Source organism: Dermacentor albipictus, chromosome 6 (assembly GCF_038994185.2).
Source record: "Dermacentor albipictus isolate Rhodes 1998 colony chromosome 6, USDA_Dalb.pri_finalv2, whole genome shotgun sequence".
Taxonomy (NCBI): Eukaryota; Metazoa; Arthropoda; class Arachnida; order Ixodida; family Ixodidae; genus Dermacentor; species Dermacentor albipictus.
The window spans coordinates 89,036,123-89,044,880 of record NC_091826.1 but is presented as its reverse complement, the minus strand read 5'-3'; positions in this window follow the sequence as shown (position 1 = coordinate 89,044,880).

Below are 8,758 nucleotides of genomic sequence, written 5' to 3'. Positions count from 1 at the left end.
GGGATAACCAGAAAAAAAAGGCAGGGGGGGGGGGGACAAACAGGTTGCACGTGGTTATTTACCGTGCTTATTCGAGCGCGAGAGAGCAGAAAATGGTAAAGGAAAGGTAAGAGGGGAGGGAAAAAAATAAACTATGCGTATTCTAAGATACGGCAGCGTTTACAGCGAAATATTGCGATCCGAGGGGTCAGTGACGAGTGCCGTCACGTGAGTCGTCTTCAAGAACCTTGAGCAATGGTTTTGTCTGTACATGCTTACACTTTTGGCGTCCGTTTGCTTTCACGCATATAAGCGAGAATTCTCATAAGACCGTCATCTTGGAAAACATAAACCAGTACGTTAAGCGCTTGGTCCTTGCAGAAAGCTTTTCCCTAATCAATTACGGCTGCTCCTGCTAGCACCGACGAATTTCGTTTCTTATCTTTTCGAGCTGCTTGTACTCACAACCAGTCACTTTGTTTTCATTTTCGTGAGGTACTGCTACTAACAGCCAATTTACTTTTCTTTTTTACAAATTTCTGAGTTGCTCGTACTAAGAGCCACACATATAGATACAATTTTTTGGTGAGCTCAAGGTACTGGCTGTGTATCTTTGTTGCAAAATTTTTGAGTGGCTGGTACTAGCAGATACTCATTTACTTGTAATTTTTTTAGTTGCTGGTAGTAACCAGTAATTACCGCTAAGTTTACTTGCCACAAACACGTCAACTGTGGCTGTGTAGTACGCTTTGTTGAAAACGAAGCCTTTCTTGAGACGAGGATATTTACAAACAATACGTCGAAAACACTTGATATAAGAAAACGTGCGACAAAAGAAGGAATAGACTGTATCTGGCAGACTGCACCGCAAATGAAATAAAACGCCTCAATGGAACACTTAAATGTAACAAATTAATGGGAACTCGCTCTGGGTACACTGATGCGCACGAAAACTATTGAAATCTGCTGAAATTTCAATATCGTGTATACACTGCAGAGTTGTGCGCAACACATGCAGCTGCAGGAGTTCTTTCCACAATGAACAAAATACGAGAAAACGGCGCTTGTTAAGTGTCCTATATCGGTGTAACTGGGCAATGATGGCAATAATGAAAAGAAATAGCCCGGACTGAACACAGGAACGCAAACTGCTCATATGGCATTACAAGGGGGTGAGGATATAAAAGACGTTGCGCTAGACTCGATGAACTGGCTCAGTCATCCAGGAACTCGATATCAGGTTCCGGTCCAAGCTCCTCGTCCAGTGCGTCCATGTCAATCTTGCAGGGCGGAAGTGCGGCGGTAAACTCCCGAGCACGCTCCTCCCTCCACCGAAGCTCAGGCGAACTCTGGCGACGCTTCCCATTCCTTTCCTCGACCTCCTCCCCAACACGCTTCCGCTTTTGTCCCCGTTGACGAACATCTACTTGCACTCGCAAAGCTTCCCCGTCAGCTTCCTTGCAGGCGGTTTCCAGCATGGCGGTCAGCTTCCCAACTAGTCTCTCGAGAAGCAATCGACGCTATATTCCCTCGTGCCTCTTAGATTTGCGTAGGTCTCGGAGCTTGCTCAACGCTGCGGAAAGAACAAAGTCGGCATCACTCATCCTGCTTGATACGTAGCACCGTTTGCTTACCCGAATGACACTGGAATCAGAGAAACAGGAAGAGCAGTCCAGCCCGTGCAGGAAACGAGAACACAATGATTCGGTCTAAGGGAAACGCAGTTTTCTGTTGGCCTTCCCTCTTTCCACCGCGTTCCTTGAACCCACTTTCCCAAAAGGAGGCACTCGAAAGGCGAAGTGGGCAGTGACCTCGACACGGACGCACGTGCCGTAAGCGCGGATGAAGTAGAAAGGGGAGAACCAGAAAAAAAAGGCAGGGGAGGGGGGGACAAACAGGTTGCACGTGGTTATTTACCCTGCATATTCGAGCGCGAGAGAGCAGAAAATGGTAAAGGAAAGGTAAGAGGGGAGGGAAAAAAATAAACAATGCGTATTCCAAGATACGGCAGCGTTTACAGCGAAATATTGCGATCCGAGGGGTCAGTGACGAGTGCCGTCACGTGAGTTGTCTTCAAGAACCTTGAGCAATGGTTTTGTCTGTACATGCTTACACTTTTGGCGTCCGTTTGCTTTCACGCATATAAGCGAGAATTCTCATAAGACCGTCATCTTGGAAAACATAAACCAGTACGTTAAGCGCTTGGTCCTTGCAGCAAGTTTTTCCCTAATCAATTATGGCTGCTCGTGCTAGCAGCGACGAATTTCGTTTCTTATCTTTTCGAGCTGCTTGTACTCACAACCAGTCACTTTGTTTTCATTTTCGTGAGGTACTGCTACTAACAGCCAATTTACTTTTCTTTTTTACAAATTTCTGAGTTGCTCGTACTAAGAGCCACACATATAGATGCAATTTTTTGGTGAGCTCAAGGTACTGGCTGTGTATCTTTGTTGCAAAATTTTTGAGTGGCTGGTACTAGCAGATACTCATTTACTTGTAATTTTTTTAGTTGCTGGTAGTAACCAGTAATTACCGCTAAGTTTACTTGCCACAAACACGTCAACTGTGGCTGTGTAGTACGCTTTGTTGAAAACGAAGCCTTTCTTGAGACGAGGATATTTACAAGCAATACGTCGTAAACACTAGATACAAGAAAACGTGCGACAAAAGAAGGAATAGACTGTATCTGGCAGACTGCACCGCAAATGAAATAAAATGCCTCAATGGAACACTTAAATGTAACAAATTAATGGAAACTTGCTATGGGTACACTGATGCGCACGCAAAAATATTGAAATCTGCTGAACTTTCAATATCGTGTATACACTGCAGAGTTGTGCGCAACACATGCAGCTGCAGGAGTTCTTTCCACAATGAACAAAATACGAGAAAACGGCGCTTGTTAAGTGTCCTATATCGGTGTAACTGGGCAATGACGGCAATAATGAAAAGAAATAGCCCGGACTGAACACAGGAACGCAAACTGCTCATATGGCATTACAAGGGGGTGAGGATATAAAAGACGTTGCGCTAGACTCGATGAACTGGCTCAGTCATCCAGTAACTCGATATCAGGTTCCGGTCCAAGATCCTCGTCCAGTGGGTCCATGTCAATCTTGCAGGGCGGAAGTGCGGCGATAAACTCCCGAGCACGTTCCTCCCTCCACCGAAGCTCAGCCGAACTATGGCGACGCTTCCCATCCCTTTCCTCGACCTCCTTCCCAACACGCTTCCGCTTTTGTCCCCGTTGACGAACATCTACTTGCACTCGCAAAGTTCCCCGTCAGCTTCCTTGCAGGTGGTTTCCAGCATGGCGGTCAGCTTCCCAACTAGTCTCTCGAGAAGCAATCGACGCCATATTCCCTCGTGCCTCTTAGATTTGCGTATGTCTCGGAGCTTGCTCAACGCTGCGGAAAGGACAAAGTCGGCATCACTCATCCTGCTTGATACGTAGCACCGTTTGCTTACCCGAATGACACTGGAATCAGAGAAACAGGAAGAGCAGTCCAGCCCGTGCAGGAATCGAGAACAGAATGATTTGGTCTAAGGGAAACGCAGTTTTCTGTTGGCCTTCCCTCTTTCCACCGCGTTCCATGAACCCACTTTCCCAAAAGGAGGCACTCGAAAAGCGAAGTGGGCAGTGACCTCGAGACGGACGCACGTGCCGTAAGCGCGGTTGAAGTAGAAAGGGGATAACCAGAAAAAAAAGGCAGGGGGGGGGGGGACAAACAGGTTGCACGTGGTTATTTACCGTGCATATTCGAGCGCGAGAGAGCAGAAAATGGTAAAGGAAAGGTAAGAGGGGAGGGAAAAAAATAAACTATGCGTATTCCAAGATACGGCAGCGTTTACAGCGAAATATTGCGATCCGAGGGGTCAGTGACGAGTGCCGTCACGTGAGTCGTCTTCAAGAACCTTGAGCAATGGTTTTGTCTGTACATGCTTACACTTTTGGCGTCCGTTTGCTTTCACGCATATAAGCGAGAATTCTCATAAGACCGTCATCTTGGAAAACATAAACCAGTACGTTAAGCGCTTGGTCCTTGCAGAAAGCTTTTCCCTAATCAATTACGGCTGCTCGTGCTAGCACCGAGGAATTTCGTTTCTTATCTTTTCGAGCTGCTTGTACTCACAACCAGTCACTTTGTTTTCATTTTCGTGAGGTACTGCTACTAACAGCCAATTTACTTTTCTTTTTTACAAATTTCTGAGTTGCTCGTACTAAGAGCTACACATATAGATACAATTTTTTGGTGAGCTCAAGGTACTGGCTGTGTATCTTTGTTGCAAAATTTTTGAGTGGCTGGTACTAGCAGATACTCATTTACTTGTAATTTTTTTAGTTGCTGGTAGTAACCAGTAATTACCGCTAAGTTTACTTGCCACAAACACGTCAACTGTGGCTGTGTAGTACGCTTTGTTGAAAACGAAGCCTTTCTTGAGACGAGGATATTTACAAACAATACGTCGAAAACACTTGATATAAGAAAACGTGCGACAAAAGAAGGAATAGACTGTATCTGGCAGACTGCACCGCAAATGAAATAAAACGCCTCAATGGAACACTTAAATGTAACAAATTAATGGGAACTCGCTCTGGGTACACTGATGCGCACGAAAAATATTGAAATCTGCTGAAATTTCAATATCGTGTATACACTGCAGAGTTGTGCGCAACACATGCAGCTGCAGGAGTTCTTTCCACAATGAACAAAATACGAGAAAACGGCGCTTGTTAAGTGTCCTATATCGGTGTAACTGGGCAATGATGGCAATAATGAAAAGAAATAGCCCGGACTGAACACAGGAACGCAAACTGCTCATATGGCATTACAAGGGGGTGAGGATATAAAAGACGTTGCGCTAGACTCGATGAACTGGCTCAGTCATCCAGGAACTCGATATCAGGTTCCGGTCCAAGCTCCTCGTCCAGTGCGTCCATGTCAATCTTGCAGGGCGGAAGTGCGGCGGTAAACTCCCGAGCACGCTCCTCCCTCCACCGAAGCTCAGGCGAACTCTGGCGACGCTTCCCATTCCTTTCCTCGACCTCCTCCCCAACACGCTTCCGCTTTTGTCCCCGTTGACGAACATCTACTTGCACTCGCAAAGCTTCCCCGTCAGCTTCCTTGCAGGCGGTTTCCAGCATGGCGGTCAGCTTCCCAACTAGTCTCTCGAGAAGCAATCGACGCTATATTCCCTCGTGCCTCTTAGATTTGCGTAGGTCTCGGAGCTTGCTCAACGCTGCGGAAAGAACAAAGTCGGCATCACTCATCCTGCTTGATACGTAGCACCGTTTGCTTACCCGAATGACACTGGAATCAGAGAAACAGGAAGAGCAGTCCAGCCCGTGCAGAAACCGAGAACACAATGATTCGGTCTAAGGGAAACGCAGTTTTCTGTTGGCCTTCCCTCTTTCCACCGCGTTCCTTGAACCCACTTTCCCAAAAGGAGGCACTCGAAGGGCGAAGTGGGCAGTGACCTCGACACGGACGCACGTGCCGTAAGCGCGGTTGAAGTAGAAAGGGGATAACCAGAAAAAAAAGGCAGGGGGGGGGGGACAAACAGGTTGCACGTGGTTATTTACCGTGCATATTCGAGCGCGAGAGAGCAGAAAATGGTAAAGGAAAGGTAAGAGGGGAGGGAAAAAAATAAACTATGCGTATTCCAAGATACGGCAGCGTTTACAGTGAAATATTGCGATCCGAGGGGTCAGTGACGAGTGCCGTCACGTGAGTCGTCTTCAAGAACCTTGAGCAATGGTTTTGTCTGTACATGCTTACACTTTTGGCGTCCGTTTGCTTTCACGCATATAAGCGAGAATTCTCATAAGACCGTCATCTTGGAAAACATAAACCAGTACGTTAAGCGCTTGGCCCTTGCAGAAAGCTTTTCCCTAATCAATTACGGCTGCTCCTGCTAGCACCGACGAATTTCGTTTCTTATCTTTTCGAGCTGCTTGTACTCACAACCAGTCACTTTGTTTTCATTTTCGTGAGGTACTGCTACTAACAGCCAATTTACTTTTCTTTTTTTACAAATTTCTGAGTTGCTCGTACTAAGAGCCACACATATAGATACAATTTTTTGGTGAGCTCAAGGTACTGGCTGTGTATCTTTGTTGCAAAATTTTTGAGTGGCTGGTACTAGCAGATACTCATTTACTTGTAATTTTTTTAGTTGCTGGTAGTAACAAGTAATTACCGCTAAGTTTACTTGCCACAAACACGTCAACTGTGGCTGTGTAGTACGCTTTGTTGAAAACGAAGCCTTTCTTGAGACGAGGATATTTACAAACAATACGTCGAAAACACTAGATACAAGAAAACGTGCGACAAAAGAAGGAATAGACTGTATCTGGCAGACTGCACCGCAAATGAAATAAAATGCCTCAATGGAACACTTAAATGTAAGAAATTAATGGAAACTTGCTCTGGGTACACTGATGCGCACGCAAAAATATTGAAATCTGCTGAAATTTCAATATCGTGTATACACTGCAGAGTTGTGCGCAACACATGCAGCTGCAGGAGTTCTTTCCACAATGAACAAAATACGAGAAAACGGCGCTTGTTAAGTGTCCTATATCGGTGTAACTGGGCAATGATGGCAATAATGAAAAGAAATAGCCCGGACTGAACACAGGAACGCAAACTGCTCATATGGCATTACAAGGGGGTGAGGATATAAAAGACGTTGCGCTAGACTCGATGAACTGGCTCAGTCATCCAGGAACTCGATATCAGGTTCCGGTCCAAGCTCCTCGTCCAGTGCGTCCATGTCAATCTTGCAGGGCGGAAGTGCGGCGGTGAACTCCCGAGCACGTTCCTCCCTCCACCGAAGCTCAGCCGAACTCTGGCGACGCTTCCCATCCCTTTCCTCGACCTCCTCCCCAACACGCTTCCGCTTTTGTCCCCGTTGACGAACATCTACTTGCACCCGCAAAGCTTCCCCGTCAGCTTCATTGCAGGCGGTTTCCAGCATGGCGGTCAGCTTCCCAACTAGTCTCTCGAGAAGCAATCGACGCCATATTCCCTCGTGCCTCTTAGATTTGCGTATGTCTCGGAGCTTGCTCAACGCTGCGGAAAGAACAAAGTCGGCATCACTCATCCTGCTTGATACGTAGCACCGTTTGCTTACCCGAATGACACTGGAATCAGAGAAACAGGAAGAGCAGTCCAGCCCGTGCAGGAAACGAGAACACAATGATTCGGTCTAAGGGAAACGCAGTTTTCTGTTGGCCTTCCCTCTTTCCACCGCGTTCCTTGAACCCACTTTCCCAAAAGGAGGCACTCGAAAGGCGAAGTGGGCAGTGACCTCGACACGGACGCACGTGCCGTAAGCGCGGTTGAAGTAGAAAGGGGAGAACCAGAAAAAAAAGGCAGGGGAGGGGGGGACAAACAGGTTGCACGTGGTTATTTACCCTGCATATTCGAGCGCGAGAGAGCAGAAAATGGTAAAGGAAAGGTAAGAGGGGAGGGAAAAAAATAAACAATGCGTATTCCAAGATACGGCAGCGTTTACAGCGAAATATTGCGATCCGAGGGGTCAGTGACGAGTGCCGTCACGTGAGTTGTCTTCAAGAACCTTGAGCAATGGTTTTGTCTGTACATGCTTACACTTTTGGCGTCCGTTTGCTTTCACGCATATAAGCGAGAATTCTCATAAGACCGTCATCTTGGAAAACATAAACCAGTACGTTAAGCGCTTGGTCCTTGCAGCAAGTTTTTCCCTAATCAATTATGGCTGCTCGTGCTAGCACCGACGAATTTCGTTTCTTATCTTTTCGAGCTGCTTGTACTCACAACCAGTCACTTTGTTTTCATTTTCGTGAGGTACTGCTACTAACAGCCAATTTACTTTTCTTTTTTACAAATTTCTGAGTTGCTCGTACTAAGAGCCACACATATTGATGCAATTTTTTGGTGAGCTCAAGGTACTGGCTCTGTATCTTTATTGCAAAATTTTTGAGTGGCTGGTACTAGCAGATACTCATTTACTTGTAATTTTTTTAGTTGCTGGTAGTAACCAGTATTTACCGCTAAGTTTACTTGCCACAAACACGTCAACTGTGGCTGTGTAGTACGCTTTGTTGAAAACGAAGCCTTTCTTGAGACGAGGATATTTACAAACAATACGTCGAAAACACTTGATATAAGAAAACGTGCGACAAAAGAAGGAATAGACTGTATCTGGCAGACTGCACCGCAAATGAAATAAAATGCCTCAATGGAACACTTAAATGTAACAAATTAATGGAAACTTGCTCTGGGTACACTGATGCGCACGCAAAAATATTGAAATCTGCTGAAATTTCAATATCGTGTATACACTGCAGTGTTGTGCGCAACACATGCAGCTGCAGGAGTTCTTTCCACAATGAACAAAATACGAGAAAACGGCGCTTGTTAAGTGTCCTATATCGGTGTAACTGGGCAATGATGGCAATAATGAAAAGAAATAGCCCGGACTGAACACAGGAACGCAAACTGCTCATATGGCATTACAAGGGTGGAGGATATAAAAGACGTTGCGCTAGACTCGATGAACTGGCTCAGTCATCCAGGAACTCGATATCAGGTTCCGGTCCAAGCTCCTCGTCCAGTGCGTCCATGTCAATCTTGCAGGGCGGAAGTGCGGCGATAAACTCCCGAGCACGTTCCTCCCGCCACCGAAGCTCAGCCGAACTCTGGCGACGCTTCCCATCCCTTTCCTCGACCTCCTCCCCAACACGCTTCCGCTTTTGTCCCCGTTGACGAACATCTACTTGCACTCGCAAAGC